This window comes from Vespa crabro, chromosome 6, assembly GCF_910589235.1.
Source record: "Vespa crabro chromosome 6, iyVesCrab1.2, whole genome shotgun sequence".
In the NCBI taxonomy this organism is placed as follows: Eukaryota; Metazoa; Arthropoda; class Insecta; order Hymenoptera; family Vespidae; genus Vespa; species Vespa crabro.
This window is the reverse complement of record NC_060960.1, coordinates 6,715,728-6,726,207: the sequence shown is the minus strand read 5'-3', so window position 1 is coordinate 6,726,207 and position 10,480 is coordinate 6,715,728. Positions and strand designations below refer to the sequence as shown.

Sequence of the window (10,480 nt, the reverse complement as noted above, 5' to 3'; positions counted from 1 at the left end):
TGGTAATGTTGGAGGGCTACTCGGAGGACTCTCCCAAGGAGAGATATGAAACGCCCATGGTGCCCAAGATGCGAAGGAGTCCCCGCATGGTTAAGCCAGTGTACGCTATAAGGCCAAGATCCTAAATCACATTTGGCTCTGGTAATGGGATTGCTTGGAAAGCCTAAACCCCCGGAGGAATGAAATCCCTCTGATAGTAAATCTACCTCCGTCCTATCTCTCTCTCTCTCTCTCTCTCTCTCTCTCTCTCTTTCTCCCTCTTTCACTACCAATCTTTCTCTTCCTCTTCCACCTCCTCTTTCTTCTGCTTATTCTTCTTCTTCTTCTTCTTCTTCTTCTTCTTCTTCTTCTTCGTCTTCGTCTTAGTCTTCCTTCTCTGCGATGAAATACTTCGTCGGGTGGTCGGTGGTTCACCATTTTAGTCCTGCATTCCATGCTCGCGGGAATGGAATACCGCGGAGAGATTAGCTTTATATTTCGGCTCTACAAAAGGTCCGACCAGTCTCGGTGCCAGCTCAACCTCGACATCTCCCCTGCGTGCCGAATGGATTAGGTATATATATATATATATATATATATATATATATATATATATATATATGTGCGCGTATTTTTTCCTTTTCTTTTTATTTCTTCAAAATGACAGATATAAATTATAGTTGTACAACGAATCCTTGTGTTAGGAATAAATGAGAAGATTAGATTGGCATGGATAAAACAAACGCAAAATGTCAACTGCACGTTCTCCACATGTAAACGACACTTATGTAAGTATGTATATATCTATTTTATTAACTCTTCAAAATGTGGAAAGACTTAAAGAAGCTTGAGATTAGAAATTATCATAAGTTTAAGTAGCTAATGCAACTTCACATGCACATACAATACGTACATATATATATATATATATATGTGTGTGTATGTGTGTGTGTGTATATATATGACATAGAAAAATAATCGACGGCCTGGAAAAATATTTCTTCTTTTGTAAGAAAGGAGACGGGAGGAGAAAAAAAGGACGACGTCTTCTTAGAAGTCCTCCGAAATATCCAAACCATAAAACCCTTTTTGGTGAAATCTATGGAGAAAACGTCACGACGGGGGAAATATAGGGTAACGGGTCAGTTTTTCTATTTATTTTTTTCTTTTTTTTTCTTTTTTTTTTTTTTCTTTGAAATAGGAAGAGACAAAATCTCAAGAGTGAAAAATGTAAAAGCTAAAGAAGAGAAACTAGGGATGAGGGGGGAAAAATTACAAGTAAGGGAGAATATGAATCTTTCATATTTTTCTTGGAACTTTCGTATGCCGATTTCTATAAATTTTTGTAGAGTCGAAAAAATAACGAAAACAATCGTGTCTTTGTATAAACGACGATTGTACGAATGCAGAAGCTTACGGTTTTGTTCTCTCTCTCTCTCTCTCTCTCTCTCTCTCTCTCTCTCTCTCTATCTATCTATCTATCTATCTATCTATCTATCTATCTATCTATCTATCTATCTATCTATCTCTCTTTCTCTCTCTTCTTTTTCCAAATCAATCCAATTAAATATGTTATCACTTCACGTGAAGAAATATCGATAGAAAAGACTAATTTTTGCGATTTATTTTCATCGTTAGAGTTTTCTTGTAGGTTTTTTTTTTTGTTTTTTTTTTTTTTCTTTTCGTAAAACGAAAATAATCTAAGAAATATCTTCATATTGTTACTTACCATCGAGCAAGTGTCACAATGTGTTTATTGAAAAAACTCTCGTCATATCCAAAAGAAAGATAGCAGCAAGTGTCACAAAGTGTTTATTGGAAAAGTCTCGTCATATCCAAAGGAAAAATAGCAGCCCTTCGAACAGAAAACACGAAGCACATGGTTTTCATTCTCGTCTTGCTCATGGCACCTCGTTTCGCGTGTTAATAAATAGCCGTGCTATTACTCACAAGCTAATTCCTCGGACACTCTCTTCATTTAACAAAGCCAATTATGACAGGCATAAATGTAAGCACTTAATAGTCGTGTACACAAACGCACGCGCGAGGAATTCCATTCTCCGAATAAAAGACAAAAGATTTTGATCCATTTAATTTTTTATTCTGTCCTTTTCGTGTATTTTTTTCTCTTTTTTTTTTTTTTTCTTTTTCTTTTTCATGAAACTAACATACTACCCGTATGATCAGATTTATTTCTATATTTGGACAAAAATATGTTGAATCCACTCGTTCAAAGTTTATTCATTCTCTTTTTCTTTTTCTTTTTTTTTTCTTTTTTTTATTTTTCTTTTCCTCTTCTTTTGCATAAAATTATATTCATAATATATTTAAGATATTGTATACATAATCAAACTGCTCATATGTTATATATGTATTTTATATTTAAGAGACTATCATTTATATATTATATATATATATATACTTATACATTTACATACTTATGTGTCATTTTAAAACATAAAATTCTACTTATTTCGCATACGCTGATTCATAAAAAAGAAAAATAACAAGTGCGAGTATAGCAATCAAAAGCTTTGAATTTTGTTCCATCGGATATGGCAATTGAGGAAATGAGTAAAATAATGCCTTGACATAATCGAATCGTGAAAAAAATATTAATATCTATTGAAATTAATTTTTTCCAGCTTAGACGAACACAATACTATACGAATGGACAAAGTGAAGGTTGATTGAAATAAGAGAAACATAATAAAGATCTTGGCACTGAAATACGCACGCCCACTGTCTGTATAATATTCTACCGAAGGAAAATCTACGAAGGACGCATTAAATCACATTTGGCATATTGCATATTGCAAATTGCATATTTCTTTGATAATTTTAATTAATCGATCAATAAAACAGATATTTAATAATTTCGACGTATCCTCAATGGCAATAACGACAATCAACAATTTCAAAGGCTCTATATGAAAGCTCCATAATAAAAGTAAAAGCAAAAGAATAAGCATAAGTAAAAGCAAAAGAAGAAGAAGAATAGGAAAAAAAAATGAAATGACTGACGATTTCTATAAACAATTAAAAAATATCACGATAAAATATAAGAGCACGTGGCGCCGTAGTGCAGTTTCTCGTCCTGCCTACGAAGAACTAATTTTCGATCGTGTCTTCGAACGAAAGGAAAGATGTAGAAGTCTTATTTAGTCACGATATCCGACGGCCGTCGCAACGAACTCGTCCGAACGTTTGTTCGATTCATTAGCAAGGAAGCATAAGCAAACATACGCGGTACACCTTTCAAAGAACAAACCACCGACTTTCTTGACTTCTTCACGACTTCAGAAAAACCTTCAAGATTCTACAAAATACTTTTTCTTGCTTTCAGATTTCTTTTTCCTTTTTTTTTCTCTTTTTTATTTCTCTCTCTCTCTCTCTCTCTCTCTCTCTCTCTCTCTCTCTCTTTTAAATTTTATTTCCCTTTCCTAGAAGAATTCGATTTTAGAAATCTCTCAAGAAGCAAAAAGCAAATGGAAGTTTAAGACTTTAATTGATTTCCTCGAGAAGTATCGGGAAAAAAATTTTTTACAGATATCATATCTTTTTATTCGCCTTAGAAGAAAGAATTTAGAAACGAAAAAGTCGAGATTTTTCAACATCAATTTTCATTATAAGGATTGTAAATGTATATTTGTTTGGATAGCATTAAACAGCATCCGTCGAATTTGTATTCAAAAATAAAAGAAATATTTCGTAATATAAGCCCGCTTATCTTATTCTTTTAACACAATTCTTTTTTTTTTTTTTTATAGAAACGTAATTTAAAATCTATGTATACGTGTAAAATTCTAATATGCCTATCATGTTAGATCGTATCGTGTTTCATGCATTTATTAACACAAGAAGGAGATCCAACTGCATTCGCGTCTACATAAGGCAAGAATCGATTCGGGAACAGTGCTGCTGTTATGTATCTTCCGAGTATTATAGATTGGAACTACTTTTAACCTATAAAAAACACAATCGATAAAGAAGAATTCTACTTTGACTGTTTTTCATGGAAAAATAGTTATCTTCTTTACTAGCGATACATTTAATTACAAATATTTTAACTTCACATGGAATTAATTAAATATAATTAATTTTATGAGAGAAAAAGAGAGGTACTAAATATAATTATCAATTATTTGTGTATAATAAATCGATGAATTTTTATTTTAATAATTTTTATCTCTAGCCACGATCGAATAAATAGAACTCTACTAAACCTACAGTCAACAAATATCTGTCGGTATTACAGATAACAAAATATTATTACACAATTTGTTTACGAGATTTGAATTTATCGATTAATTCCTTTTTTGTTCAAAAATCAATACACATATAGAAATATTTATTTGTTTTTTAATTTATAATATTTTCAGAAATATGCAAAAAAAAAAAATCATTTATAATTATTCATATCCTATCGTTCAAAAGAACGATTAGAATTCATTTATCAAATTTTCTATTTTTATTTTTAATTACGTTATTTACATCGACAGCTTGAGAAATAAAGGGATTGCATCATATTTTGTATCTCACTAGTACACGTTGTAGAAACTCATAAAAAGCTGCAGACTTTGCCGAGTACTATACTGCAGGTTATTACTCTTGTCGTAAAGTTTTATGAACTGAAAATATCGAGCTTGGTTGAATATCCTGCAAGTTACATTTTTTTGTGGTTTTTAGGCACGACCACCTTGCAGAACTTTGTTTCTACTTCAAATAAAAACAATAATAACCGTATATTCATATTTGTCTATATAATAAACCCTATACATATTGCATTTCATATATCTACATTCATACAAGATAATAATAAAAATGTAAAATAAATATTTAAAAAAACAAACTTGTACCGATTGTTCGACTTTTAGATTCGTTTAGACTTTTAGATTCTTAGGAAAAAAAAAAGAAAAAAAAAAAAAATGGTGACAAAACCAAATCGAGTAATACACAGAATTTCATTTCATTCTTAATAATAATGAATGAAATAAAAGAAATACTATAGATTTTATTAATTCACTTTGCAATATTCTTATTATCATTATTCAAATTTCACAAGAGTCAGTAATTTTTTTAATCTAAATAGGACGGTACAATAAGAACAGATAATAACGCAAATAACTTTATTTTACCTAACAAGAACGATTAGTACTTATGAATACATCGTAAAGCTATTTCAGATACCAACATACATACGTACATTACGCAATTTTTTTGATAATTTTTGCATATAAAGAACGATCATGCAGGTAAATTTACTAGAAACTATGTAAACATGAATTCGCCCAGCACCGTTTCAATTCTACTTCTAGCGATTCTGTTTGCTCTGACAAGTGAGTAGTTTAGTATAATTTTCAATTTTTCTTTCCGTTTTTTACATACTATGAAAATTATGTGAAATATTTCTAAAAGAAGAAAAGAAAAAAGCAATACCTCTATAACTTATTTATTAATGTTAGAATTTTCAACTTTAATCGTACAGTTAATAACACGAATGGGATCGATCCAAGAAACTTTTGGAGTTATATCAAAGAAGCTGCAGCTAATGGAAACCAATATTTATCTAATTGGTTACAATATATTTTTAATTCGTCGAATGAGCAACATGATATGAATGTAATAACATCCACCGAAATGTTTATGGAAACAGGTAAGAATTTTATTTCTCTTTTTTTATCTATTTATGAACTTTTATTTACTAATCAACATAATTGTAATAAAGTCGTCAAAAAAGAAAAAAAAATAATAAAATAATAAACTTTGCGAGAACGATGTCGAAAGAATGAAAAAGGTGACTATAAATGGCTTTCTTTTTTTTTTTCTTTTTTAGATTAAACATCAATAATTAATAGCAACGCAAACGTAATGATAATGTTTTGTGCGAAGACTAGGAGAAAAAAGAAAAGTGACAAATAATTATTAGATAAGAAAATGAATGAAGTAATATAAAATTGTTCTTTTTTTGTTTTTTACTACTAGCACATGTATATATAAAAATTGTAATAAACAGTGCGATAAATATTATTTACGAAAATGTACATATATATATATATATATATATATATATATATATATATAAAATAAAATATATATATATATATATTTACGTTTGATATAGAAAATTATAGTGAACATAGAAATATTTTCCTTTTTTTTTTCTCTCTTTTTTACGTTGATCATGAAGCTTAGAAAACTGAAATTCTCGTTCAACGTTCGGACAATACATCGTCGTCACGTTAGAATAGATCGAAACGTAGTAGGAACGTTGAATGCACGTAAAATATAACTGCAATAAAAGTATAAATCCGTCCGACGTAAATGTTTCGCGAAAAACGTTTTGTGAGATGTTACCTGACCGATAGCTTCTAAATAAAAACGTGTGTCTACCTATGTGCGAAGAGCTCAGCCAGTTGGTCAAAACCGATCCAGTTTTATTACTTTTTTAACTTCTTTGAGAGAAAAAAAAAAAACCCTTCCACGTGTACCGATTTTGGATGGTGAAACGAACAGTTCAACGCAAGTCGTGCTATCCGACGCGAGTCTTCTAAATTCTGTCGGCTTTCCGTCAAAAATATTATATTTTTGGGAACAAAAAAAATAATAATAAAAATCATGAAAAATAAGTGTGTGAAAATCGTTTGTGTGAGAATCTTACGTAATTGTGATTTTATATTTGAATTATTTGAAGATATATAAACGTACGAGGAAAGATACGTTATTATTTTATATATGTATATGTATATTATTATTATTATTATTATTATTATTATTATTATTATTATTATTATTATTATTATTTTATTACGATGCACAATCACTTTGCACAATTTCACTGTTAATTAGAACTTAATCAACAAAAAGAATAATTTTTATATATTCGAAAATAAAGATCACAATAGTTGCTCAATCTTTAATACACTACGGTCCTGCGGTCGTACACCAGAAAAAAAAACAAAATATATTGCTTTTAAATAATATTATAGTTTAAATTGCAAAGATTATCTTCTTTCTTTTTTTCTTCTATTTTTTTTTTGTTTTTATTTTATTTTATATTAAAAATCCACTTCTCGGAGGAATATGGGAGAGTAACGCCATTTTGGAGCATCCCTTTTCTCCCCTTAAACTTCCCTGGAATTATTCGATCCACTCTCCAAGTCACATCCCCTATGCGCACGAACAACATGGTTGCTTCACGTATCCATAGCAACACCCTATAGTGCTCGAAGATGTTCGTTTCGTTAAAGTATTCGAGGGAGAGAAAGGGACGCGAGTAATGGGGTTGATATGTCTCATCCCATACATTCTCTTCGCGCCATAAGTATCGTAAATTCTTTGGCTATGGCTCTTGCGATAAAAAAATGAGTAACGAAGTATAGTTTTATTGTTTCTTCTTTTTCCTTTATTATTCTCGAGATTTTGAAATTTGTTCTTACAAAACTTTATACTTCTTATAATATTAATAATAAATAGAGAAGAAAATTAATAATTTGTGTTAGATATTTTTTTTTCTTTTTTTTTTGCATATATATATATATATATATATATATATATATATATATGTATATATGTAGATAGATAGATAGATAGATAGATAGATAGATAGATATACATTACTCCATGAAAGATTAACTGTTGAAAGAATTACATTTTAAAATGATAAAAAATATTGTTTAGAAATACTGCAAAAAAATTACTTTTCTTATGATTTTTCATTCAATGTTATATCAATGATAATAAAGATCTTTAATATTGTACTATCATTTTGTTTTTATTTTTTCTTTTTTTTTTGTTTCTAAAATAACATAGCTAATGATGACGTAAGAATTTGCGCTTCATTTTGATTTAATAGTTTTAAATCAATTGAAAAAAAAATGCCTATATATATATATATATATAAAAATCCTATATATATATATATATATATATATATATATATATATATATATATATATATAATAAAAAGATTGTATTATATATACTTCGTAAATATTTTGTTAAACCTTCGGATTCGTATATTTTTTTTTTCTTTTTTTATATCTTTTTCGAAATATTTTAACAAAGTAGATAAAAATCTAATAAAATTGGATATTATATTTGTAAGATCGGATATAATTTCACGTCGTCACGATATAACACGACAATGATTTATAAAGATCGTTGCTAAAATAAGCATAAACTATATGTCATGTTTTTTTTTTTAAGGACGCATATAAAAGACCTAAATGTGAAACGTTAACACGAAGGAGCCCTTCGACAAAGTGTCGATGTTTTATAATATAGTATGTACACAATCTTGAAGAAGGAACATTTAAATACTGCTGACTTGTCATTGCCATACTAAAACCACAAAATCACCGATAAACTTCTCATTTATTGACGAATCTACAGTCGCATAGGTACTTTTTTTCGAATTGATGGTAAAAAACCAGCCATTAGGAACGTTTGAATTTATGACGAATTTGAAGAGTATAAAGAAAACTTTTTAAAAAATAGAAGAAATGGACGATTTTTTTTTATTTCATTCTCTATGCATCTTCTATATAATATTTCGACAATTAAAAAAAAAAGTCAAATTTTCGAAAAGAATATCATTTAATATTCACAGTAATAAAATTTTTTCTTCACAAATATTTTCACATATATCTTTTTATATTTTTTCTCGATGAATATGAATTAACGTAAAATAGAAATACTTTTTATGTTGTGTTCCGTTTCATCGGCTAACATAAATTCGATTCTTACTAAATAATCCAAAGTTTCTAATGTTTTTTTTTAATATAAGTTATACTATAACTTTACATACATTATATAATTTTTTTTTCTAAATATCAACAAAAAATTATGTAATAGGGAGAGTTAACAAACTAATTCAAAAATGTTCGAATTTATTTAAATAAATATTCTATATCGATCTTACTATTCTCCGTCATTTTCTTTAACATGTAGAGCGTCGAATAAATTTACTCGTTCGAAGAAAAAAAAAAAGAAAAAAAAAAGAAAAAACCAGAAAACACAAAAAAAAATAAAATAAAATAAAACAATGATTGAGTAGACAAAAATTGATAAATTTTCATTCATGATAAAAATAAATTTTCATTCAGTAACGATAAATTTTTCCTGATTAATCTTCTCAATGATACGATTGATAAATACGAATGAAAATAGCTCTCATTCATAGCTCTCATTCAATAATATTCACCGATAACTTCTTTCCAATTAATTTTCTCAATGATACGATTGATAGATAACGAATGAAAATAAATTTCATTCATAGTTCTCACTCAATAATACGCACCGATAACTTCTTTCTAATTAATCTTCTCAACGATATTGCGATTGATAAAATACGAATAAAAAAAAAAAAAAATCTATTGGAAAGGTCAGAACACAAATAAGTTCAATTATTATTCATTTAGAATTATAATATATTTTATTAGCGATGGAACTTATTTATGTACGTTACAATCTAATACTTTGTATATTTCCTTTTTAGATAAGCGCAAACAAGAGTAAAAAGAAAAAAAAAAAAATAGAAAAAAAAAAAAAGAAAAAAACATTTTTTTTCTAATGTTATGTATCGTATAACATGGACGTAGAAGACATCGAAAGGAAGATAGAGGCTGAATGGTATCTCGTAAAACAGCTTATTAAGTCGCAGAAGGAGAAGGCGAAATGGCATGTTAGCCAATAGGAAGTAAATTCTTGTTGGGAAGGCTTCTACCGGAGAAGCAGTATTTCGTAGAGGAAGCATAAAACTAAGAATCGACCAATGGGGTCGTGTTTCGTGTTCTTCTTCGAGGGTTGAAAGAGGGTAGTCGAAGTAGGGTTGCAGAAAATGTACTATCTCGCTTTTTCGATCCCTTACTCGTTTCTTCAGTAATGGCAAATATTCCGTAGCCGATATTATATGCTTCTGCACGGCTTCCATTAAACGTTAAGATCCCCTAAATTAATCTCGTAAAGAGAGAAAAGAAAAAAAAAAAAGGAAGTTAGGCGAACAGAGAAGATTGCTTCTGTATTCTGATGGAACACACGATGATCTAATGGTTCGCGAAGAAATTTATTGCTTCTATCTCATCTCGAGTATCTACAAATGCAAATTCGTATTTCTACGTTTAAAATATTGTAGGTGAGTACATGATTATTATTTCAATTTCTATTTGTAAATTTTTTTTATGAAGATAAACGTTCACGTCGAACCCATGCTATCCCGGAATCGTTGTAATAGAAATAGATTTTAGATATGTTTATTACATTCTTAAAATGTCGAAAGATAGGAAGTTGTTAATCAATACGAATAATTCTTATTCTTATCTTTTCTTTTATATATACATATATATATATATATATATTTTTGTTTCTTTTTTCTTTTTTTTTTCTTTATTTTTTTTTTTTTTGTTAACAGTTTTCTCTATCATATCTAAATCGCATACGATAGAAAAGCTATAATGTTTTTCAATAAAATCATCATGTTAAATAGTGGAATAGAAAAGAA

At 28.7% G+C, this 10,480-nt stretch overlaps 1 long non-coding RNA gene across 1 annotated transcript; it reads left to right on the top strand.

Annotated features, from left to right (window-relative positions):
* Nucleotides 1–679: 679 nt before the first annotated feature.
* On the top strand, nucleotides 680–3,632 carry LOC124424900. Its single transcript, XR_006942386.1, has 3 exons — nucleotides 680–767; nucleotides 993–1,120; nucleotides 2,625–3,632. It is a non-coding gene; the product is annotated as an uncharacterized LOC124424900 (long non-coding RNA).
* Nucleotides 3,633–10,480: the final 6,848 nt, after the last annotated feature.